We start from the raw sequence: 26,570 nt of genomic DNA on the forward strand, positions 1-26,570 counted from the left end.
ATGGCACTGGGGAGGGTACTGGAGATGGCACTGGGGAGGGTACTGGGGATGGCACTGGAGATGGCACTGGGGAGGGCACTGGAGATGGCACTGGGGAGGACACTGGAGATGGCACTGGGGAGGGCACTGAGGATAGCACTAGAGATAGAACTGGGGATGGCTCTGGGGAGGGGACTAAAGATGGCACTTTAGATGGCACTGGGGATGATACTGGAGATGGCAGTGCGAATGAAACTGGGGATGGCATTAGAAATGGCACTGTGGATTTCACTAGAGATGGCACTGGGGATGGCACTGGGGATGAAACTGGGGATGCACTACAGATGGCACTGTGGATGGCACAGGAGATTATACTAGAGATGGCAAAGGAGATAGCACTGGAGATGGCATTAGAGATGGCACTGGAGATGAGACTGGAAATAGCACTGGAATATGGAATGCTTAGATTGTGTCCAGACCTTTGTAGGGATTATTTTCCACAGCATTTGAGCTAGAAATGAATGTCATGGCAATATGGAAGGAAAATATAGTAAGCGGACGTAGTAAAGGGTCAATAGAAAAAATAATAATAATAATAATAATAATAATAACAATATGTGTATATGTTCTGTATGAGGGATAGATAGATAGATAGATAGATAGATAGATAGATAGATAGATAGATAGATAGATAGGAGATAGATAGATAGATAGATAGATAGGAGATAGATAGATAGATAGATAGATAGATAGATAGATAGGAGATAGATAGATAGATAGATAGATAGATAGATAGATAGATAGGAGATAGATAGATAGATAGATAGATAGATAGGAGATAGATAGATAGATAGATAGATAGATAGGAGATAGATAGATAGATAGATAGATAGATAGATAGATAGATAGGAGATAGATAGATAGATAGATAGATAGATAGGAGATAGATAGATAGATAGATAGATAGATAGATAGATAGATAGGAGATAGATAGATAGATAGATAGATAGATAGATAGATAGATAGGTAGATAGACAAATTGATATATAGATTAGTATAACCCAACCAAACAGATTTTACCTACTTTATTAAATGAGTCGGCAGAAAAATCCGGCATTTTTAATAGATAACTGGACAGATTTTGGAGATAGATGGTTCTGACTTTCCTGCCAATTCCTGTATTAAGTGATTCTACATAATTAAAACTATAATGTCTGCGGTGAGGGAATACAATGTATCGTATAATTCACACTGCAATAAAATTCATTATTATCAATGTTATTATTTCAGATTTAAGAAAAAATATTTCATCCAGTAAAAAAAAAATCACAGCGGGTTCTCCATACTGTCCATATGTAGCTGTATATAGGGGTCACCATACTGTCCATATGTAGCTGTATATAGGGGTCACCATACTGTCCATATGTAGCTGTATATAGGGGTCACCATACTGTCCATATGTAGCTGTATATAGGGGTCACCATACTGTCCATATGTAGCTGTATATAGGGAATCCCATACTGTCCCTATGTATCTGTATAGGGGGGTGCCATAAATTGGAATCCACTTCTTCCAATGACATCGTCCTCATCACAGGCGCCATCTTGTCTTGGATTCCTTTGGGATTTCCGGTCACAATCGTTGCATTCAGAGGACAAATACTTGGAGAATTAGCACAAAGTAGTTTCAGGTTTTGGCTTCCACTTGTTCCCCTTTCTCGGGCACATTTGCCATCACAGGCGCCATCTTGCCTTGTTTCCATCTATTTCGAGATCTGCAGCAACTCTCTTATCTTACCATCTTAAACCTGATGTAGATAAAGTGTTTGGGAGACGAGAGGTTAAACTATTGGCCGGAAAGTATCTCTGATCTTGGCTTCCACGTCTTCCCATTTCTGAGGTCTTCCCGCCGTCACAGTCACAGGCGCCATTTTGCCTCCACGCCATCTTTTTACACATTTGCTGCCACTTACTTTTCTTACAAAGTTAGACATGAAGTGGGCAAAGTGTCATGGGAAATTGGAAGTTAAACTATTGGCAAGAATGTGTCGAGCTCTGGCGCCGCTCAACGAGTAAGAATCCTCTGTGAGGAGCTACAATAAGATATATTGTGTCATCTGCTTTCTGGATTCCCGTGTCGGTGCGAAGCTGGAGTTGGCCCCCGCTCTTGGACACGTAACAGCCCAGCTGCGGAACAAATAGAGACAAGTCTCAGAACTTGTGTCAGTGCTCAAGAGTTTAAAAGTTCTACCGAGATCTGGGGGGGGGGGGGGAAGCGCCAAAGAGATGATTGTTCTGTTCATCATCCAAAACGCCAATAACTGGTGTTGACTCAAATTCAATGTTTTGGATAATGTTTGTTGGAGGATAAAAGGCTCAGCCCGTGTACCCGGCGTTTTGTACCTTTAGCCGTCTTAAAACTGGCATCTGTTTGCATCGCGGCAAACACACTTAACTAGACAAATAGACAAAATTGGTTGAATGAACTTCAAATATTCAGATCAGGTCACGTCTCGCTGAGCCAAGACTCCGACTTCTTCTTTCAGGAATCGGGGATGGCTTTTGCGCCGTCTTTTTATAGGACGGATTTCTAAATCATCAGCACATTAAACAATGGGAAGGAATGGAAGATGAGCGCAACGTCTTGGCCTGCCTTCATTAGATGGGAAGTTCTGGGAATTTATTCAATTGGTTGCTTAGAATTCTTAGATCAGGAGACGCAGCAGAATTTGTGCAGTAAAATCCTGAGTTATCGAGGCCTCAAAGTTTCCAACTGGGGGAAGAGAGTTGAAAGTGCATTAGAAAAAAGTCAGGACAGAGCTCAAATGAAAGCTAAAGATCTCCGAGACCCTCAGGAGGGGCCCCATAAGGAGACTGTACCCCAAGAAATGCAACAGCGCAAATACATAAAAAAATAACTATGACAACCCTTGTGAATGTATATGTGTTCTACCGGCTCAGGTTCTATGTTTATAGCCCACCAGGGATGTTATAGATACTTCCTTCAGTAACCTAACCTTCCTGGTTATAGTTACTATCCTCATTACCCTACCCCACCAGGGATGCTATAGTTACTACCTTCATTACCCTACCCCACCAGGGATGCTATAGTTACTACCTTCATTACCCTACCCCACCAGGGATGCTATAGATATTATCTTCATTACCCTACCCCACCAGGGATGCTATAGTTACTACCTTCATTACCCTACCCCACCAGGGATGCTATAGTTACTACCTTCATTACCCTACCCCACCAGGGATGCTATAGTTACTACCTTCATTACCCTACCCCACCAGGGATGCTATAGTTACTACCTTCATTACCCTACCCCACCAGGGATGCTATAGTTACTACCTTCATTACCCTACCCCACCAGGGATGCTATAGTTATTACCTTCATTACCCTACCCCACCAGGGATGCTATAGATATTATCTTCATTACCCTACCCCACCAGGGATGCTATAGTTACTACCTTCATTGCCCTACCCCACCAGGGATGCTATAGATATTATCTTCATTACCCTACCCCACCAGGGATGCTATAGTTACTACCTTCATTGCCCTAGCCCACCAGGGATGCTATAGTTATTACCTTCATTGCCCTACCCCACCAGGGATGCTATAGTTATTACCTTCATTGCCCTACCCCACCAGGGATGCTATAGTTATTACCTTCATTACCCTACCCCACCAGGGATGCTATAGATATTATCTTCATTACCCTACCCCACCAGGGATGCTATAGTTACTACCTTCATTGCCCTACCCCACCAGGGATGCTATAGTTATTACCTTCATTGCCCTACTTCACCAGGGATGCTATAGTTATTACCTTCATTACCCTACCCCACCAGGGATGCTATAGTTACTACCTTCATTGCCCTACCCCACCAGGGATGCTATAGTTATTACCTTCATTGCCCTACCCCACCAGGGATGCTATAGTTACTACCTTCATTGCCCTAACTCACCAGGCATGCTATACTTACTACCTTCATTGCCCTACCCCACCAGGGATGCTATAGTTATTATCTTCATTGCCCTACCCCACCAGGGATGCTATAGTTACTACCTTCATTGCCCTACCCCACCAGGGATGCTATAGTTATTACTTTCATTGCCCTACCCCACCAGGGATGCTATAGTTATTACTTTCATTGCCCTAGCCCACCAGGGATGCTATAGTTATTACCTTCATTGCCCTACCCCACCAGGGATGCTATAGTTACTACCTTCATTACCCTACCCCACCAGGGATGCTATAGTTACTACCTTCATTGCCCTAGCCCACCAGGGATGCTATAGTTACTACCTTCATTGCCCTAGCCCACCAGGGATGCTATACTTACTACCTTCATTACCCTACCCCACCAGGGATGCTATACTTACTACCTTCATTGCCCTACCTCACCAGGGATGCTATACTTACTATCTTTATTACCCTCATAACAACTTTATCTCAGATCACTACAGATGTTGTAACTTCTTCAGCCCTTCATTGCTCCAGAATATTATCACCCCTGCAGACTGCTGGACATGTTATCACTTCCCTAGCCCACCAGGGGTATATTAACACCTTCATTACCCTAAACCACCAGGGATGTTATTCATTACTGCAGAGAGAATTATATATGCACAGTATAGCCGCCCGGTCATGGCACAATGTGTCAGCTGCAGTGTTATAATGTGAGGTCCCTGGGGTGAGGTCAGGGGTTAATCTCCCCATAGGGACAAGGTATTACCAGTGCGGGTGTATGAGGGGGAACATGGCCCGATGCTTACGGATCCTGATATCCCTGACGATATCTTTGGGAGTTTGCTTTTGCTGTGCTTTCCTGTAAGGTCTGCACTTGTTATGTCTGTGGGTGATTTTTTAGGTTTGGGGCTCCTTTAAGCCTCCCTGGGCAGTGGCTGTGGGATTCTCTCCGCCCTGGATATTTCTCAATCCTGGTTTTCAGCTCAGCCAAGTCTAAGACAGATTTCCAGCCCCGGGAGATGCGGCTTCTAATAGATTGTGTTGAGGTCAGCAATGGAGGTTTTTCAAAATATTTTCACAGCGTGTTATTGAAGATTTGACATCTCCACCGAAGCAGGAAAGTGTAGGACGGAATCAGATTTATTGTGCACTTCGTGACATCAGCAAATGATGGATTATGAGCCAAGCATGCAAAGTGATGTCATTAATGGAGGCCAAATGAGACATCAAGGAACGTGGCGTGCAGACCTCGAACACAGCAAGTGGGAAAATACAGGGGCAGGAATAATACGGCTACACGTGACCCTATACCTGACATAGCTCGGCTTAAAGGGGAACATCACAATTAGAGTTTTCTCAAAGAAAAGTTCAATTAGTGCAAGTGAAATGTGCAAATTTAGAGGAAGGGATGACATCATCGTGACATCACTGGTGACAGGTGGGGGGTGTAGTGGTCATAGTCTGCCCCTAGAGGGAGGGTTCATATGATGACATCACTGGTAACAGGTGGGGGTGTAGTGGTCAGAGTCTGCCCCTAGAGGGAGGATTCATATGATGACATCACTGGTGACAGGTGGGGGTGTAGTGGTCAGAGTCTGCCCCTAGAGGGAGGATTCATATGATGACATCACTGGTGACAGGCGGGGTGTAGTGGTCAGAGTCTGCCCCTAGAGTAAGGGTTTATATGATGACATCACTGGTGACAGGTGGGGGTGTAGTGGTCAGAGTCTGCCCCTAGTGGGAGGATTCATATGATGACATCACTGGTGACAGGTGGGGGGTGTAGTGGTCAGAGTCTGCCCCTAGAGGGAGGATTCATATGATGACATCACTGGTGACAGGCGGGGTGTAGTGGTCAGAGTCTGCCCCTAGAGTAAGGGTTTATATGATGACATCACTGGTGACAGGCGGGGTGTAGTGGTCAGAGTCTGCCCCTAGTGGGAGGGGTCATATCATGATGACATCACTGGTGACAGGCGGGGGTGTAGTGGTCAGAGTCTGCCCCTAGTGGGAGGGGTCATATCATGATGACATCACTGGTGACAGGCGGGAGCTGTAGCTGTCAGTAGTCTCCATTATATGTACATACTGTGTACATGTCAGTCCATCCCCCATAGAGTGACATTGTATCATCCGCCCTAATGTAATAATGGTATAGATCAGGATTACAGCCATATGGCGACTTTCCGATCCCCTTACACAATTCCAGGGATTGATGTAACTAGGTCTGTGCAGTTAATGATGGATCCCTCTAATCGCCGTCGTTACGGCTGCGTCACTAATCTCAGATAAATGAGTCAGATTGCTGTAATTCTACAACAGATGTAATCTGCGCTGTTTAGTGATTTCTTGTAAGGAAGGACAAGATCCGGGATCTGTAGAGCGGCTGAACATGCTTTAGTGGCTCTCGGGTAATGCCGGAGATCGGCGCTGCCGTGTCTGATTAGTTAACCATTACAGCACAGGAATGGACGAAAAATCCAATAACCCCCCCTCCCCCATCAGTCTGGTTTATCATCTAGAGAGGATAGAAATGTCACTCTGAATAATGAATTATTACATATATAAATAACAAGGTGCTACATCGCTGATACGCGGATACTGGAAGGGTTACAGTCGTCGCCTCTCCACACAGATCTACATCAGTAAATACTTATATTCCTGGGAAATAACAAATCTGCAGCATCTTCTCCTATAACTCTGTTATTCCTCCTACAAATAGACAAAGGCCAGGTTAGGGGTGTGTCCCTATACACTGAAATTGTCCAATCAGGGCTGAGAGCCCAGAGGAGGTAGGAGCAATGACAAGAGAAATGGCAACACCCACTTGTCACTTTAGTCATCAATTTCCAAGGTTTGTGATAGGGGAAAATGCAAACAAGTCCTGTATAAATAATAGTCTGTGTGTAGTCACCTCTAGGGGGAGCTCTGAAGTTACTGCATACTGTATACAATAGAATCAAATATATAGATATCAGATAGATCGATAGATAGATAGATAGATAGATAGATAGATAGATAGATAGATAGATAGATAGATAGGAGATAGATAGATAGATAGATAGGAGATAGATAGATAGATAGATAGATAGATAGATAGATAGAAGATAGATAGATAGATAGATAGATAGATAGGAGATAGATAGATAGATAGATAGATAGATAGATGATAGATAGATAGATAGATAGATAGATAGATAGATAGGAGATAGATAGATAGATAGGAGATAGATAGATAGATAGATAGATAGATAGATAGATAGATTCATTCAATAAGAACCTTGTTATGATGGAGAAGTTTTCATTACTAGAAATAGCTCCATCAATATTGTCATAAAGGGGCTTAATCTACCGCCATAGACTGGAGCTGAATGTCTGTATCCGCCCACCGCTGGCCCATTAACTGCCCCCTCCTCGCCACTCGCAGGTGTAATATCTGTGTGTTACCCTGAGATCTTACAGGATCCAATCTCCAATCACTTTATGGAGATCCAGCCTATGGGCCCCCAAAAGACCCTGAGAATAGAGGGCCCCAGCACCAGTTCAGCACTGCATACCCTTCCACGTTTTCCCTGCACACTGTTCCAGCCATTCAGCTGTACAAGGACACTGCGTCCTGAGCCATTCACTGCAGGGAAAATTAGTAGAAGGCACTGGGGTACTTTCAATCACAGAATCAATGGGGGTCTCAGAGGTCGGACCCCTCTGATCACAAGGAGAGTTCATGTCACCGTTACAGTTACAATGTATCCACTTCTGATAACTCCCGCTGCTGTGTAAGGAGTAGAAGGGAATGTTCACACACAGCTGACTTGTTGCAGAAATTTCTATGTCTGAAAATCTCTTCTGTAAATATGAATGAGGTTTTTTCTGCACCATGTGACGGGTTTCTGCAAACCTCAAGCAAGCGACAGAATCTGCCATGTGTGGACAGGAAGAGATTTCAGCTCCTGGATTTCATTCACTGATAGCAAGGTGTATATACTAAAAAGAGAAAAGAGAGGAAGGAGAGGAGGGAAATGAAGCTGCAGGACAGGGAGGAGGGAGAGGAGGGAAATGAAGCTGCAGGACAGGGAGGAGGGATAGGAGGGAAATGAAGCTGCAGGACAGTGAGGAAGGAGAGGAGGGAAATGATGCTGCAGGACAGGGAGGAGGGATAGGAGGGAAATGAAGCTGCAGGACAGGGAGGAGGGATAGGAGGGAAATGAAGCTGCAGGACAGGAAGGAGGGATAGGAGGGAAATGAATCTGCAGGACAGGAAGGAGGGATAGGAGGGAAATGAAGCTGCAGGACAGGGAGGAGGGATAGGAGGGAAATGAAGCTGCAGGACAGGGAGGAAGGAGAGGAGGGAAATGAAGCTGCAGGACAGGGAGGAGGGATAGGAGGGAAATGAAGCTGCAGGACAGGGAGTAGGGATAGGAGGGAAATGAAGCTGCAGGACAGGGAGGAGGGATAGGAGGGAAATGAAGCTGCAGGACATAGAGGAAGAAGAGGATGGAAATGATGTTGTAGGACAGGGAGGAGGGGGTGCAACTGTAGAACAGAGAATAGTGAAAGAAGGGAGCTGAAGGACAGGGAGAAGAGAGAGGAGGAGGACGCAGCTGCAGGACAGGGAGGAAGGGAGTGCAGCCACAAGGCAAGGAGGAGTGAGAGGAGGAGGATACTGTCAAAGGACAGGGAGGAAGGGGTGCAGCTGCAGGACAGGGAGTGGGGAGAGGAGGGGTTGCAGCTGCAGGATAATGAGGAGGATGTGGCAGCAGTATCTCTTTCTCAGATTGTGTGGATTGCATGAGAGAGAGTGGAGAGTAGTAAGAAGAGGCATCTGATTGGCTCCGAACACATAGCACAGCTCTGACATCACACCAGGGAAGACCCGCCCCCGCCCTCTCAGTAGACATTTTTATGTTACCTTTTTTGTGTTTTTTTTTTCCAACACTATAGCACCCCATTCCTCCCAACATACCAAACCATGAAGGGGTGTGGCTTATGTTATTTGCATATAATGATGCGCTTCTATGTTGTTTTATGAGAACAGGGCTTGATATGACACAATTTATAGATGGGGATTTATGAAGAAATGCGTCGTCTCTAGGACTGGAGACCCCATTGGTCATCCCCAGCCTCACATGGAGATCACATGACCTGGACACGTGCGGAGCCCGCAGAACCTCAGACGCCAGATTTTTCTAATCTACTAAGAGTTGAGGAATTTGACTTTTCTAAGATTATTTGTTTCTCAGATTGCCAATCTTTGTGAGTCTGAGAACATTGATGACAAATCCAAGTCAGTCTAGTAAAGCGAATTTTGGAAGAGAAAATATCCGGATAATTCACAGCAGACAATGAGCAAGCGTGGAGTCAGAAAGCAGAGGAAATCAGGGGCCCCGAAAATACGATACCCCACCACAGCGCCTCTGCCTGGCCGCCGCAACGTCTGCTGCCAATCATGACCCCGACTGTGCCAACAACACAGCTGACACTGACAAATACAGAGATGAGAGCTCTATCCATAGGGAGAGTCAAAAATAATGAAGACTGAGGAAATTATTAGGAAGATATTTTCCTGATATTTTGTGTTGCTGTCCCCCTGGGTTCTCTGTACGTCGCTCTGACCATCCAGTAATCCGGAATATTTGGTAATTCAGCAGCTACAACTATCAAATTACCGATTAATATAACATTACCATGTACCTAGATTTATGCTGTTTCCTAATACATTTACACTCAGTTTCTCCCTTTTTGCTGTAAATGAAACATCCAGGGGGTGAACGTCATCACTTAAAGGGGTTGCTCAGTGGAAAAGAAATTTAGCGAAGGCCTCAGGGTGGGATAGAGCAATAAAGGTCACTGATTCCCCATTACAGTCCTTACCTGCTGGTTTCTATGTCCTGCCCCTGCTTGTCTCCACATCCTGACCCAGCTGGTCTCTACGCCTTGACCCTGCTGGTCTCTACCTCCTGAACTTTCTGGTCTCTACGTCCTGACCCTGCTGGTCTCTACATCCTTACCTGCTGGTCTCTATATCCTCACCCTGTTGGTCTCTACGTCCTGCCCCTGCTGGTCTATATGGCCTGCCCCTGCTGGTCTCTACATCCTGACCCTGCTGGTCTCTAAATCCTGACCCTGCTTGTCTCTATATCCTCACCCTGTTGGTCTGTACATCCTGCGCCTGCTGGTCTATATGTCCTGACCCTGCTGGTCTCTACATCCTTCCCCTGCTGGTCTTTACATCCTGACCCTGCTGATATCTACATCCTACCCCTGCTGGTCTTTACATCCTGACCCTGCTGGTCTCTACGTCCTGCCCCTGCTGGTCTATATGGCCTGCCCCTGCTGGTCTCTACATCCTGACCCTGCTGATCTCTACATCCTTCCCCTGCTGGTCTCTACATCCTGACCCTGCTGGTCTCTACGTCCTGCCCCTGCTGGTCTCTACATCCTGACCCTGCTGATCTCTACATCCTTCCCCTGCTGGTCTCTACATCCTGACCCTGCTGGTCTCTACATCCTTCCCCTGCTGGTCTTTACATCCTGACCCTGCTGGTCTCTACATCCTGACCCTGCTGGTCTCTATGTCCTGACTCTGCTGGTCCCTGCTACAGCCAGTGACTGATCAAGCATTTCCCATGTGTCAGGACGGCAGCAGAAAGTAGAGACCAGCCTGGTAAGTACAGGTTTACCCTCATCCACTTTGGCTAATTCTCACTGCTGGGGGTTTGTTACAACTGTATCCACTCCATACTATCCCCTGTGAGACTCCAAGCTGACACAGGTTACCTGCACTGATACATTGTAACAAAATTTCAGGACATTGTATTGCAAACAATATATGTCCCCATTCACACACAGAAATTATTTCTGCATTCTACAGTGACGGGATCTTTAATGTCTTTTAAGCTAAGTAGACTGATACATTGTAACAAAATATCAGGAGAGACATCTGCGCCGCTGGTGTGTTTACCTCACAGAGCATTGCCTGGACTGGATACAATTGTATCAAACCCTCAGCTGTGAGCTGTATTATCTCCATATGTGTTGCCAGCCGTGTACATGCTGGGAGTTGTAGTCCATCCCCAGCCTGACATTTTCCCATGCCTGCTCACACAGTCCCACTATTATCCTGACCCCCCCCCCCCCCATTCACCGCTTTATTATATCATTGTTTTTACCATCTGGTTCCCACCAGTTCATCGCCACGCGGTGATTAATACGGCGCAATGGTCCTAACCAGTGACAGGTGCGTTCTAGCAAGATGGCGTCCAGTGGACGGCTCCTCCCATCTTAATTACTACATTTACATTGGACAATTCCTGGGGTATAATTACTGTAATAATCCAAATATTGTGCTGCGGAGGGGGGGGGGGGTGAAAGCAGGGGAGCGGGCCTGGTGTCAGTGCCCAAAACGCATTGACTGCGCTGAAAAGCTTGTGCCGTGAATTATACTTGTGGTGTGAAGCATGGCTGATCTGAAGCAGCTGCCTGCCCATCGCCTGTCCGGAGATGCTGCGCCCGCCGCCACTCAGCAGCACGCACACATGATTTATATTCTTATTTCCACATCGCCCTCTAGTGGCCGCAGTCAGCATAAGGGTAGGAGGCCGGGGAAAGCTGAGAACAGCAGGCTGGGATCGAGAAGTTTTTCAACTTTTTCCAAAACTAACAATTTTATTGGATTTTTTGGAGAAAAGTAACGTAGCGCCAAAGATTCCCTTACTGGAACGTGTCCAGGCGCTGCTTCTCACCCTATAGATGGGGCTGGACTGACCATAGGGAGGTGCTGGAGAGTCCAGTGAATCTCCACTATGGCCCTAATCATCGGTAGGGGCCCCATAACCTTTATTTGGCATGTACAGAATATACCTAAAAAAAAGGTTTAAAAAATCTATTCTCTGACTGTCCACGCAGGCTTGGGGGCGCTCTCTGCTCCCTTTCTACTACACAGCAGCTGTAGACGTCTGATAAATGTCCGCACTGACTGTACGGAAAACCTGAGCTGCCGCTGGCGTGAACTTTGGGATTTATTTTCTCTGGAAGGATCATGAATTTTTTTTTTTGGTTGGGGAGAGAAAAATCTGCAGGTTGTGCTCAATTCCAGGAAAGGCAGGAGGAGGCGTGGGGTTTATTAGCGGGGTCACTGCGGGGTGACAGGTTACCCGGCAATGAGAGGGTTAATCTAGCTGAAGTGATAGAAATGCAGTGTAAAGGATGGAGGCTTTCTGGTCGCCATAGCTACGGCCATGTGTAGATTTCGATTGCAACAATGTTTCACTTATTGCTGATACTATGTTTGTGTTCAGGACATTCAGGGGTCAATTATGGAGTCACTTTTTAGTTTATTTTCTAGTCTGTATTTTTCGGACATTCGTTAAAATCGCTCCTGTTGGTTCCTAAATTTGTTGCAATTCTAAAGTTGGGGGCGCCAGAGATTACTAAAGATTTGCATTTATTAAAGCCACCAATTCGTCATCAGTATCTGATCGGTGGGGTTTGACACTTTGCCCCCACACTGATCAGCTGACCCAGCCCTCTCCAGGCACCGGAAACTGGACGAGGCAACTCTGTTTCCATTCAAGTACTAGACGCAAAGCTGTAGCTCCATCCACCATATAGTGGTGACACTGGGTACTGCGGCCTGACTACATCTGAGCCCATTATGTTAGAGGGAGATCCTCCGCCGCCGCCACCGGCCTATTCCCTTCTGACCTTTCATACATGAAGGTGTGGCCAAGCCTAGTGTGCATGTGTATGGTGGGTCAGGGGGAATAGCTGTCAGCCAAACTTGTACCAACCAATCTATCTGGTGTGTGGCCACCAAACGGTAAAATCTAGAAGACTCCCATATCAGCCGCTCCAGGGACGGACAAGCCTCACTCTTTTTTCCATAAGATTTTAATGGCCACCCATTCTCCGCCGCGCCTGTTACCTGCAGAAAGTGGAAAGAAACTTTGTAAAAAGTTTTTGTTTATTTCTTGAAGGGTTTGTCTAGTTCCGGCCTGTAGGTGTCGCTCTTGCTGCTGATGTCTATTCACAGGCTGGAATACCCATCGGTCACAGACTACACAGATGGCTGCAGCGACTGGCGGCCATAGTGAGCGCTCCACATTGGCGGACTACAACTCCCAGCTGGAGAATACTGATGTCAATTATAATAGAAGTATAAACATCTCAGACACTCCTGGGAGATCCGCAGGATACGTCCCGAATATCTTCACATATCACACTGAACCCCTGTTCTGCCATGGCAGGCGGCCCACTGTATAGAGTCCTGTGTATTATATAGGGTCCGGTGTATGATATAGGGTCCTGTGTATTATATAGGGTCCGGTGTATGATATAGAGTCCGGTGTATGATATAGGGTCCTGTGTATTATATTGGGTCCTGTGTATTATATAGAGTCCTGTATATGATATAGAGTCCTGTGTATTATATAGGGTCCTGTGTATTATATAGAGTCCTGTGTATTATATAGAGTCCTGTGTATTATATAGAGTCCTGTGTATGATATAGGGTCCTGTGTATTATATAGGGTCCTGTGTATGATATAGGGTCCTGTGTATTATATAGAGTCCTGTATATGATATAGGGTCCTGTGTATTATATAGAGTTTGGTGTATGATATAGGGTCCGGTGAATGATATAGGGTCCTGTGTATTATATAGGGTCCTGTGTATTATATAGGGTCTGGTGTATGATATAGGGTCCTGTGTATTATATAGGGTCCTGTATATTATATAGAGTCCTGTGTATTATATAGAGTCCTGTATATGATATAGGGTCCGGTGAATGATATAGGGTCCTGTGTATTATATAGGGTCCTGTGTATTATATAGGGTCTGGTGTATGATATAGGGTCCTGTGTATTATATAGGGTCCTGTATATTATATAGAGTCCTGTGTATTATATAGAGTCCTGTATATGATATAGGGTCCGGTGAATGATATAGGGTTCTGTGTATTATATAGGGTCCGGTGTATGATATAGAGTCCGGTGTATGATATAGGGTCCTGTGTATTATATATGGCCCTGTGTATTATATAGGGTCCTGTGTATTATATAGGGTCCTTTGTATTATATAGGGTCCTGTGTATTATATAGAGTCCTGTGTATTATATAGGGTCCTGTGTATTATATAGGGTTCGGTGTATGATATAGGGTCCTGTGTATTATATAGGGTCCTGTATATTATATAGAGTCCTGTGTATTATATAGAGTCCTGTATATGATATAGGGTCCGATGAATGATATAGGGTCCTGTGTATTATATAGGGTCCTTTGTATTATATAGGATCCTGTGTATTATATATGGCCCTGTGTATTATATAGGGTCCTGTGTATTATATAGGGTCCTTTGTATTATATAGGGTCCTGTGTATTATATAGAGTCCTGTGTATTATATAGGGTCCTGTGTATTATATAGGGTTCGGTGTATGATATAGGGTCCTGTGTATTATATAGGGTCCTGTATATTATATAGGGTCCTTTGTATTATATAGGGTCCTGTGTATTATATAGAGTCCTGTGTATTATATAGGGTCCTTTGTATTATATAGGGTCCTGTGTATCATATAGAGTCCTGTGTATTATATAGGGTCCTGTATATTATATAGGGTCCTGTATATTATATAGAGTCCTGTGTATTATATAGAGTCCTGCATATTATATAGGGTCTTGTGTATTATATAGAGTCCGGTGTATGATATAGGGTCCTGTGCATTATATAGGGTCCTGTATATTATATAGGGTCTTGTGTATGATATAGGGCTCTGCGTATTATATAGAGTCCTGCATATTATATAGGGCCCAGTGTGTTATATAGAGTCCGGTGTATGATATAGGGTCCTGTGTATTATATAGGGTCCTTTGTATTATATAGGATCCTGTGTATTATATATGGCCCTGTGTATTATATAGGGTCCTGTGTATTATATAGAGTCCTGTGTATTATATAGGGTCCTGTGTATTATATAGGGTTCGGTGTATGATATAGGGTCCTGTGTATTATATAGGGTCCTGTATATTATATAGGGTCCTGTATATTATATAGAGTCCTGTGTATTATATAGAGTCCTGCATATTATATAGGGTCCTGTGTATTATATAGAGTCCGGTGTATGATATAGGGTCCTGTGTATTATATAGGGTCCTGTATATTATATAGGGTCCTGTGTATGATATAGGGCTCTGCGTATTATATAGAGTCCTGCATATTATATAGGGCCCAGTGTGTTATATAGAGTCCTGTGTATTATATAGAGACCTGTGTATTATATAGGGTCCTGTGTATTATATAGAGCCATGTACAGCTGTGGCCCCTGCTCCATTCACGTATATGGGATGAACAAGCTGATGATGTTCTCCTACAGATTGGACCTGCACCTATCGGGTTCACCTGACAGCAGTAGTTTCAGCCATTATCAGCCATGTTATAGACCACAGAAGTGTCTTTGGTCATTCCCCAGTTGTCTTCTCGATGTCTGACCATCTCTGCTGCCCCATATTTCTGCCCCTGCCCCCCCTGCCTGGATTTCTCCCCACTGCTCTGGTTAGATTGTCATTTCTGCCCTGGATTATTCCTCATTGTATTGTGTGCACTGACCGGTCCAGACCTGTGATGGCGCTGCTTGTACCGGCCGCTGTCTGGACTGTCCACTCATCTGCTGCTCGCTCAGCGAAATCCTCCTGTGACAGCGACCAAAGGACAGATCTGTCAGTCACTTCATCAGAACCTCCATGTCATACCCAAAAGACAGCAGCAGGACTTGCAACCCCATATAGTACTATATATACAATATATACCTATATAAGTGTAAGTATATAGACATAGATAGAGCTATATACACAGTAACACTGAGCCAAAAGACAAACCTGTCAATCACATCATCATCCATGACACCTCTACATTGCACTATAGATATACACATATGTACTACACATAGTGCTATATATACATATATATCTACATGACACTATACATAACATATCTACATAGTCCTGCATCTATATATAGTGGATAAACATTGTATACCCTTCCATTGCTCTGACAGACCTACAGAGTGCACTGAATCCAGCAGCCAGTGATACAATGTATAGAATATATATAGTCCCTGTATATTCCTCCCTCTTTATATATTATTTGTTACAATGTGTCCCTATCATATATTGTTCTCTATCCTGTCTACTGCTATATACATTATATAATGCACAGACCTCCTATATTATAATCACACAGGTCTCCCATCGTCACTACGGCACATATTACTATTATTACTATGTTATTATAATCTGATCATTTACAATCCAGTTTCTATCAGGGGATCCGGGATTATTATAGGAGATTAGTAGTCGGGGACGTCAATGTCGGGGAAATCTCAATGTTGTCTAATAATAGATATAATATAAGAATGTCGGGATATGTCGTGTAATAATCTATAACAGGAATGACGTAAGCAGTAAATAATAAATAATAATAATGTGACGTCATAAATCCTAATTCCTGATCATTTCACACTTTGCTGACCCGACACATCGAATACAAGTCATTTCCATTGTATCAGTCGTGTTCTCATATGTTTTATTACACACAATAAATCCGACAATCCTTCTGTTAGAGAGTTATCCGCAATGTGCGCGATTTATACAGAACCGGAATTTATTACTGATTTATAGAATGTTTGTTGTGTGATGTTATATCAGCTCATATTATATGATATCCTGGATCTATCGCTTCTTCTACATATTCAGCTCATCGCCTCAATTTAATTTCTCAATTGGTAATAAAAATGTGAACGAATGGAACGAATCAGAACCGAAACATTGTTCCAAATCAATGGGGAAGAAATCCTTAGATTATGTGTTATTACATTGTATCAGGTATTATTATTTTATACTACATATATTATTACATTGTATCAGGTATTATTATATTATACTACACATATTATTACAATGTATACGGTATTATTATATTATACTACACATATTATTACATTGTATCAGGTATTATTTCTTTATATTATTACAATGTATCAGGAATTATTATATTATACTACATATATTATTAGAATGCATACGGTATTATTATATTATGATACATATATTATTACAATGTATCAGGTATTATTATATTATGCTACATATATTATTACACTGTATCAGGTATTATTATATTATATTTTTACATTGTACTCTAAGTTATTATAAAGTATAAGATATTGTTGATTTGTATCAGGTATTATTACATTCTATATTACTTTATTGTATTGTAAATTATTATATTGAATGATGTATTATTATATTGTATTGTATATTGTTACATTATATATATTAGAGACACACATGTAAATACACCAGTACCAGGTAACTTTTTTTCAAGCTCTATATATGAAGACACAGCTTCCAAATTCACAGGAAATATAATAATATATAACAGAATGAAATAATATCTAATATAATGGAATAATACATTTCACTTTGTAATAACATATATGGTACAGTGTAATAAACCTGATACAATGTAATAATACAATTACATCATAATATCTAATGCAATGTAATAATATACAATATTATAAAGTAATATAGAATGTAATAATACATAATACACCTTAAACAATACCTTATACTTTGTAATAATTTAGAGTACAATGTAATAATATAATGAAATACTGCCAGATAGATTGTAATAATATATGTAGTACAATATAACAATACCTGATACAATGTAATAATATATGTAGTACAATATAATAATACCTGATACAATGTAATAATATATGTAGTATAATATAATAATACCTGATACATTGTAATAATATAATGAAATAATACCCGATACATTGTAATAATATGTGTAGTATAATATAATAATACCGATACATTGTAATAATATGTGTTGTATAATATAATAATACTGATACAATGTAATAATATAATGAAATAATACCTGATACAATGTAATAACACATAATCTAAGGATTTCTTCCCCGGTGATTCGGGACAATGTTTCGATTCTGATTCGTTCCATTCGTTCACATTTTTATTACCAATTGAGAAAATAATTTGAGGCGATGAGCTGAATATGTAGAAGAAGCGATAGATCCAGGATATCATATAATATGAGCTGATATAACATCACACAACAAACATTCTATAAATCAGTAATAAATTCCAGTTCTGTATAAATCGCGCACATTGCGGATAATTCTCTAACAGAAGGATTGTCGGATTTATTGTGTGTAATAAAACATATGAGAACACGACTGATACAATGGAAATGACTTGTATTCGATGTGTCGGGTCAGCAAAGTGTGAAATGATCAGGAATTAGGATTTATGACGTCACATTATTATTATTTATTATTATTTACTGCTGACGTCATTGTTCCTGTTATAGATTATTACACGACATATCCCGACATTCTTATATTATATCTAATATTAGACAACATTGAGATTTCCCCGACATTGACGTCCCCGACTACTAATCTCCTATAATAATCCCGGATCCCCTGATAGAAACTGGATTGTAAATGATCAGATTATAATAACATAGTAATAATAGTAATATGTGCCGTAGTGACGATGGGAGACCTGTGTGATTATAATATAAGAGGTCTGTCCATTATATAATGTATATAGCAGTATACAGGATAGAGAACAATATATGATAGGGACACATTGTAACGAATAATATATAAAGAGGGAAGGAGGGAGGAATATACAGGGACTATATATATTATATACATTGCATCACTGGATACAATGCTCAGAGCAAAGGAAACATTTCTATATAACACTATGTAGTTATGTTATATGTATATATAGCACTATATGTAGACATATCTGTACACTGTAGATGTGATACATGTATATAGAGAAATATGTGCGAGATACTTTTATATATAGCAGTATATATAGCACTATCTTGATATGTTATATAGGATTGAAAACAACTATAGACATATATATATATATATATATATATATATATATATATATATATAATAAACAACAAGTGAATAGAAATCTGGTATTTACAGTTAACATTCGCTAATATATCCCTTGATATAGAGTTATGATCCGCCTCTTTCAAGAACTGAAGCTCCACCCCTTTATGATGACTCAGGCTCCGCCTTCCTAATAATAAATAGGGCTCAATCTCTTGATAATGAATAATGCCCCACCCTCTGGTAATATCTGCAACTTCTGATGATAATCTTTGATAATGACCTAAACATCGCCCCCTGAGAAATAGAGGATGTAACATTACTGAATGTATCTGAGATTAAACATATAAGTAAGTTTATATATATGATATATAGATGACATGCATTTACCTAATTCTAATATTCATTGCTAAATTAAATATATCTATAAGATTGTACATGAAAGATGTTTGTGAAGAGCAGAAAAGATAATGACTTGTACTAAAGGAGGAAAGCAAGGTGCAAGCAGAGGAAGTCAGAGTGCAGGCAGGGGAAGTAAGGTGCAAGCTAATATAATCAGGGTGCAGGCAAGGGAAAGCAAGTTCTAATCTAATATAGTCAGGGTGCAGGCAAAGGAAAACTAGGTGCAAGCTAATATAATCAGAGTGCAGGCAAGGGAAAGCAAGGTGCAAGCTAATGCAATCAGGGTGCAGGCAAGGGAAAGCAAGGTGCAAGCTAATATATCAGGGTGCAGGCATGGGAAAGCAAGGTGCAAGCTAATATAATCAGGGTGCAGGCAAGGGAAAGCAAGTTCTAATCTAATATAGTCAGGGTGCAGGCAAAGGAAAACTAGGTGCAAGCTAATATAATCAGAGTGCAGGCAAGGGAAAGCAAGGTGCAAGCTAATGCAATCAGGGTGCAGGCAAGGGAAAGCAAGGTGCAAGCTAATATATCAGGGTGCAGGCATGGGAAAGCAAGGTGCAAGCTAATATAATCAGGGTGCAAGCAAGGGAAAGCAAAGCGCAAGCTAATATAATCAGGGTGCAGGCAGGAGAAAGCAGGGAGCAAGAAAAGGAAAGCAGGGTGTAGGCAAATTAAGGCAGTACATAGGCTCAGGGAAGTGAGTACATGCCAAAAAAAAACAAACTAGAGTGCAAGTAGAGGGATAAGTTTGGAACCTTCTAGTGCCCCCCGCGTGAGTCCACAGCATAGTGCCTGCTGTGCACAGAATGGGCAGAGGACTGGGCTGTGTGCACATTGCAGCCTTGTCTATAGAGGTTGCTCTTGCACTCCTGGCTGTGATTCACTCCCTGCTCTCTGCAACGCCCCTGGATCACAGCACTGAGCAGGGGACAGACTGCCCTGTAGTACAGACATGTGCATTGAGCTGGATATAGCTGAGCTGAGCATGCTTCAGGGACACCAGTCCTGCTGTGTGGACTCGTCTCACCCGCAGCCTTGGACCTGACACCGGGATCCTGCAGCACAAGAGACCCATCCACGTATGAAGCTGCCTGGGATGTGCAGGAACCTCCGCGTTATCTGCAGCCGCCAGCCTGGTGTGGATCTTGCACAATAATAGCCTAGTTATAAAGTATCCTGCAAGGTGAGCGCTGCCAGCACTGCCTGCCCCCTGGCACTGGGCACAGCTAGGGCAGGCTGCAGGTCCCAGCTCCAGGGTATCCAGGGAGCTCAGTAAGGGCTTTGCTTTAATTGTAAAGATTAATTCAGTAATTACAGAGACTGAGAACTGGAGTCCTGGGGAGATATTGATCGCAGGAGAAGTTATCTGTGCCCAGGACTCAGTGCACACTGTGCAGCAAATATGACGCACCTTCCAATTGTATTTCTAGTAGGCAAATGTAATATATATCTGGTGCATTGTATTACCCTAAACCAGGCAACTTACAAAGATTGGGACAACATTATATTACACAACTACAGCTCTGCTACATCTGTAGTCAGATACAAGAAACAGAGAGAGATGATATTGTCATATAAAAAAACACCCAAAAACAGCTGAGAAATGTAACATAGGATGGATAGATAGATAGATAGATAGATAGATAGATAGATAGATAGGAGATAGATAGATAGATAGATAGATAGATAGATAGGAGATAGATAGATAGATAGATAGATAGATAGATAGGAGATAGATAGATAGATAGATAGATAGATAGATAGATAGGAGATAGATAGATAGATAGGAGATAGATAGATAGATAGATAGATAGGAGATAGATAGATAGATAGATAGATAGATAGATAGGAGATAGATAGATAGATAGATAGATAGATAGATAGATAGATAGATAGGAGATATATAGATAGATAGATAGATAGGAGATATATAGATAGATAGATAGGAGATAGATAGATAGATAGATAGATAGATAGATAGATAGATAGATAGATAGGAGATAGATAGATAGATAGATAGATAGATAGGAGATGATAGATAGATAGATAGATAGATAGATAGATAGATAGATAGATAGGAGATAGATAGATAGATAGGAGATAGATAGATAGATAGATAGATAGGAGATAGATAGATAGATAGATAGATAGATAGATAGGAGATAGATAGATAGATAGATAGATAGGAGATAGATAGAAGATAGATAGATGATAGATAGATAGAATATATAATACAATCCGGCACCTGTGTATATACTATCAGTATATATTATATGTGCCTATCATAGTTTGGTTCAGATATAACATTGTATCTATTTGCTCTCCTATAATATAGCATGTCTCTTTTCGCTCCTGTTATTACATATGGGGGGGGCTTAGGATATATTTAGGGGCTCCCTGTATCTTTAGTCATCCTTACAAGATTGATTCTATTTCCAAAGGTCCTAAATCCGTCACATTCTTATAAGATAAGTCCTGTCCTAAGTGTTCACATTTCTCACAGGGCTGACACACGATACGTTTAAGCCATCACAAATATCCATATCCAGACCCCACATATCCTGGACATATCAGCGCCATGTTATACTGCCCTCATATACATGAATATAGCTGTGGGGACAGCTCTTACAGATCTTCTCCTCTCAGGCTAAGGAGGGGGGGATTTTTTTTCACTGATTTAACTTAATGTTCAATAAAACTTATCTGAAAGACTTTGCTGCTCTTGTGTTTCTTCTGCCTCTGTTATATTTGATGACCTGATAATAACAGAGACCTTGTATCACATGTATGTCTGGGCCTGAGCAAAACTGGTGCAAAACCTACAGACTGATGTATAAAGAGGAATATATAGTGGAGAGAATATAGGCCAGATACAGGGCAACCTGCAGGCCTGGGGTGGAGGGAGAATTTGTAGCTTAGTAGGAAAAAGTAACAATTATTTACAAATATATCAAAATAATAATAATAAATATTAGGATGTGTTATCTTACATGTCACTGCCTATACCCCTACTGTGCTGTCTCTGAGTGCACAAACTATGAACCTACAAAGAGTTAAATGACACATACAGCTCTGCTACATTGTATATATGCACAAATGTATTACACATTTATTGGACAAGTCAGTTTTAGAAGCTTTCAGTAATTGCTACAAGATTTTTTCCATTTTCTGGATTGTCTATATCCTGTCCATCATTGCTGGGTTTGCTGGCGCTCACCAATCAGCTGTCCGAGGCTGCTATTACTTTCCATTTTGAATACCTACTTTTCTTTTCTATTATTTTTTCTATCTATCTATCTATCTATCTATCTATCTATCTATCTATCTATCTCCTATCTATCTATCTCCTATCTATCTATCTATCTATCTATCTATCTATCTATCTCCTATCTATCTATCTCCTATCTATCTGTCTATCTATCTATCTCCTATCTATCTATCTATCTACCTACCTATCTATCTCCTATCTATCTATCTATCTATCTATCTATCTATCTCCTATCTATCTATCTATCTATCTATCTACCTACCTATCTATCTCCTATCTATCTATCTATCTATCTATCTATCTCCTATCTATCTATCTATCTCCTATCTATCTATCTATATACTCTATCTATCTATCTCCTATCTATCTATCTATCTATCTATCTATCTATCTCCTATCTATCTATCTATCTATCTATCTATCTCCTATCTATCTATCTATCTATCTATCTATCTATCTATCTCCTATCTATCTATCTATCTATCTATCTCCTATCTATCTATCTATCTATCTATCTATCTATCTATCTACCTATCTATCTATCTATCTATCTATCTATCGGTCTATCGGTCTATCTATCTATCAATCAGCATGGTGGTCAGTGGTTAGCATTGCAGCGCTGGAGTACTGGGTAATCCCACCCAGGACAACATCTGCAAGGAGTTTGTATGTTCTCCTCGTGTTTTCGTGGGTTTCCTCCGGGTACTCCGGTTTCCTCCCACACATCAAAAGACATACTGATAGGGAATTTAGATTGTAAGCCCTATATGGTACAGTTACTGTCAATGTCTGTAAAGCGCTGTAGAATATGATGGTGCTATATAAGTAATAATAATAATCTATCTTGTATCTCTCTTTCTATCTATGGATTGTTTCAGTAAATATCTTTCTCCCAATCAATGGACTTTGACTTTTAATCTCCTATAAATATCCTCATTCCATTTTGCCTAGTCACTGACAGATGTGACAGATCCTCGCTGAGCTCACAGTGACGGTGCCGCTGTCAGTGACTATGAGCAGGCCGCAGCAGACTTTTGCTGGGTGTCTTTGTGGTTCCCTGCCAATTCACCAGTTAGTCATTGTGCCTGCCCGAGCCAAACTTTCACTCCCTCTAATTTACTGAATCACAGCGCAGTTTATTTAACTGAGGTTTGATCTTCACAATGATTAATCCATATTTACGCCTGAAAACAAACTAATCTGTAATAGCACAAAGGTCTGAGCCCAGGGAACGCGTCCAGTGCAGCGCAACGCTGACCTTACAGCAACTCCACAGCTCTGATGTGTCAGGAATAACTTCTCCAGGCCGGAGGATTAAGAAGCTCACAAGTGATTCAATGTATCCACAACAACTTCACGGGGACAATGTATCAATGTAATGGGGGCCAGCATTCTGGGGGCCAGGCTGGGCTGGGGGCCAGGCACCCCACAAATGTCAGAGAAAAGTAGTGTGCGGCCTATGTGCTAAAAGTGTAGGAGCAGCTCAGTAGTAATAAGCCCTAATAATAATAATGTAATGTGTTCTCTTACATGGGACTGCCGACCCGCCTATTGTGTTACTGAGGATGCACAAAGTGAACATTTCCAAAAAGTCAGATAACAGATTCAGCTCTGCTACATTACCATATAAATATACACACGTGTATACTGTATCTACTAGCCAATAACAATATAACATCTGTTAGTAAATCTGCCCAATTCAACTGTGATATTGGAGGATCACATTAAAGGGTTAATCTGCAGCTCTGAATTAAAGGGGTTCTCCGCTTTGCACAGTCTCTGCTTTTTAGAAGAGTCTCTTGATAATAGATCGATCACAAATATCTACCTGCTGAGACCCCCAGTGATCACCTGTAATCTGAGGGTAAACCAGGCTGCAGCACCATCACTGGACAAATGAGGTATTACACAATGTCCATTCATATCAATAGGATGTCTATGTAATGTAGGACTGGACCGGTCCTCCATAGTGAGAGACTCTCTATGTAACTGCTGTACTCAGGCCAAGATAAGAAGACCCTGAGCCGGCGAATCCCCCCCACTATTCATTCTGAATTCCCTTAATGCGGTCTAAACTGGACAACCCTTTTAGGGAACTCTGAGGGTGCATTCACATGAAGGAAAATGGGGAGGAATTTGGTGTGGAATTTCAGCGCTTAAAAAAAGCCTCCCATTCACTTCAATGGGTTCCTTTTTCTGCTAGCCCTGGCCTAAGGGATATAATACATGGCACAGCCTGTAGGGGGACACATGGAGCCCTGGCCTAAGGGATATTATACATGGCACAACCTATAGGGGGACACATGGAGCCCTGGCCTAAGGGTTATTATACATGGCACAGCCTGTAGGGGGACACATGGAGCCCTGGCCTAAGGGTTATTATACATGGCACAGCCTGTAGGGGGACACATGGAGCCCTGGCCTAAGGGATATTATACATGGCACAACCTATAGGGGGACACATGGAGCCCTGGCCTAAGGGTTATTATACATGGCACAGCCTGTAGGGGGACACATGGAGCCCTGGCCTAAGGGATATTATACATGGCACAACCTATAGGGGGACACATGGAGCCCTGGCCTAAGGGTTATTATACATGGCACAGCCTGTAGGGGGACACATGGAGCCCTGGCCTAAGGGTTATTATACATGGCACAGCCTGTAGGGGGACACATGGAGCCCTGGCCTAAGGGATATTATACATGGCACAACCTATAGGGGGACACATGGAGCCCTGGCCTAAGGGTTATTATACATGGCACAGCCTGTAGGGGGACACATGGAGCCCTGGCCTAAGGGTTATTATACATGGCACAGACTGTAGGGGGACACATGGAGCCCTGGCCTAAGGGTTATTATACATGGCACAGCCTGTAGGGGGACACATGGAGCCCTGGCCTAAGGGTTATTATACATGGCACAGCCTGTAGGGGGACACATGGAGCCCTGGCCTAAGGAATATTATACATGGCACAACCTATAGGGGGACACATGGAGCCCTGGCCTAAGGGTTATTATACATGGCACAGCCTGTAGGGGGACACATGGAGCCCTGGCCTAAGGGTTATTATACATGGCACAGCCTATAGGGGGACGCATGGAGCCCTTGTGGTTCCATATTATAATATGCCATTAGGGTATATTCACATGCTGCAGTACTACAGTTTTCTTTACACACAACTCCTCTTGTATTGACAATCACGGGAAACTCTGTATACATGTTATATGACATGGGAAGGTTTATAGCGCCACCATGGCCGGGGGTTGTTAGTGGAATATATATATATATATATATATATATATATATATATATATATGCTGACAGACACTTCTTGCAGTGACGGCCCCCAATGGATTTCCATGGACACAGGTGTATCTGCTACCTCTGCACCCCCATATATCTGGATATGAATGACCCCCCACCTATCCTGGTATAATGTTACTGTACCATTATATACTGCCCGTATGGAGCGGTATAAACCAAGGGCATCTATTGGCCGGCTGATCGCCTGTTCTGATTCCTCAGTTATCCCAATATATCTGGTGGCGGCTCATGGCTGATGGTCAGCGGGACGCAGCGACGTTACAATGTCTGCCCATCCTGTAAAGACTGACATCACCGTACATCTGATGTCACCCCAAATAGCAGAATACAGATAAGATCCCAGGACCCCCCTCCCCCCACACCACAAATATCTGTAGAAGATGTCATATCAGTAACATTACATGTCAGACTGAAAGACCCAACTGTAATAGGAGGCTTATTATATATTAGATAGATAGATAGATAGATAGATAGATAGATAGATAGGAGATAGATAGATAGATAGATAGATAGATAGATAGGAGATAGATAGATAGATAGATAGATAGATAGGAGATAGATAGATAGATAGATAGATAGATAGATAGATAGATAGATAGGAGATAGATAGATAGGAGATAGATAGATAGATAGATAGATAGATAGATAGGAGATAGATAGATAGAT

At 42.0% G+C, this 26,570-nt stretch overlaps 1 protein-coding gene and 1 long non-coding RNA gene across 4 annotated transcripts in view; one reads left to right on the top strand and one right to left on the bottom strand.

The window, feature by feature from the left end:
* The window catches only part of NFIA (nuclear factor I A), a 338,101-nt gene that overhangs the window by 67,118 nt on the left and 244,413 nt on the right, over positions 1-26,570 (top strand). The window lies entirely within an intron of this gene.
* Positions 982-20,526, bottom strand: LOC142217814 (uncharacterized). Of its 2 annotated transcripts, none has more exons than XR_012717433.1 (3): positions 20,338-20,526; positions 15,570-15,642; positions 982-2,751 (listed from the first exon to the last, which is right to left on the bottom strand). It is a non-coding gene; the product is annotated as an uncharacterized LOC142217814 (long non-coding RNA). The 2 variants fall into 2 exon arrangements; XR_012717432.1 differs by having other exon boundaries at positions 15,560-15,642.

This window comes from Leptodactylus fuscus, chromosome 9, assembly GCF_031893055.1.
Source record: "Leptodactylus fuscus isolate aLepFus1 chromosome 9, aLepFus1.hap2, whole genome shotgun sequence".
NCBI classification, from domain to species: domain Eukaryota; kingdom Metazoa; phylum Chordata; class Amphibia; order Anura; family Leptodactylidae; genus Leptodactylus; species Leptodactylus fuscus.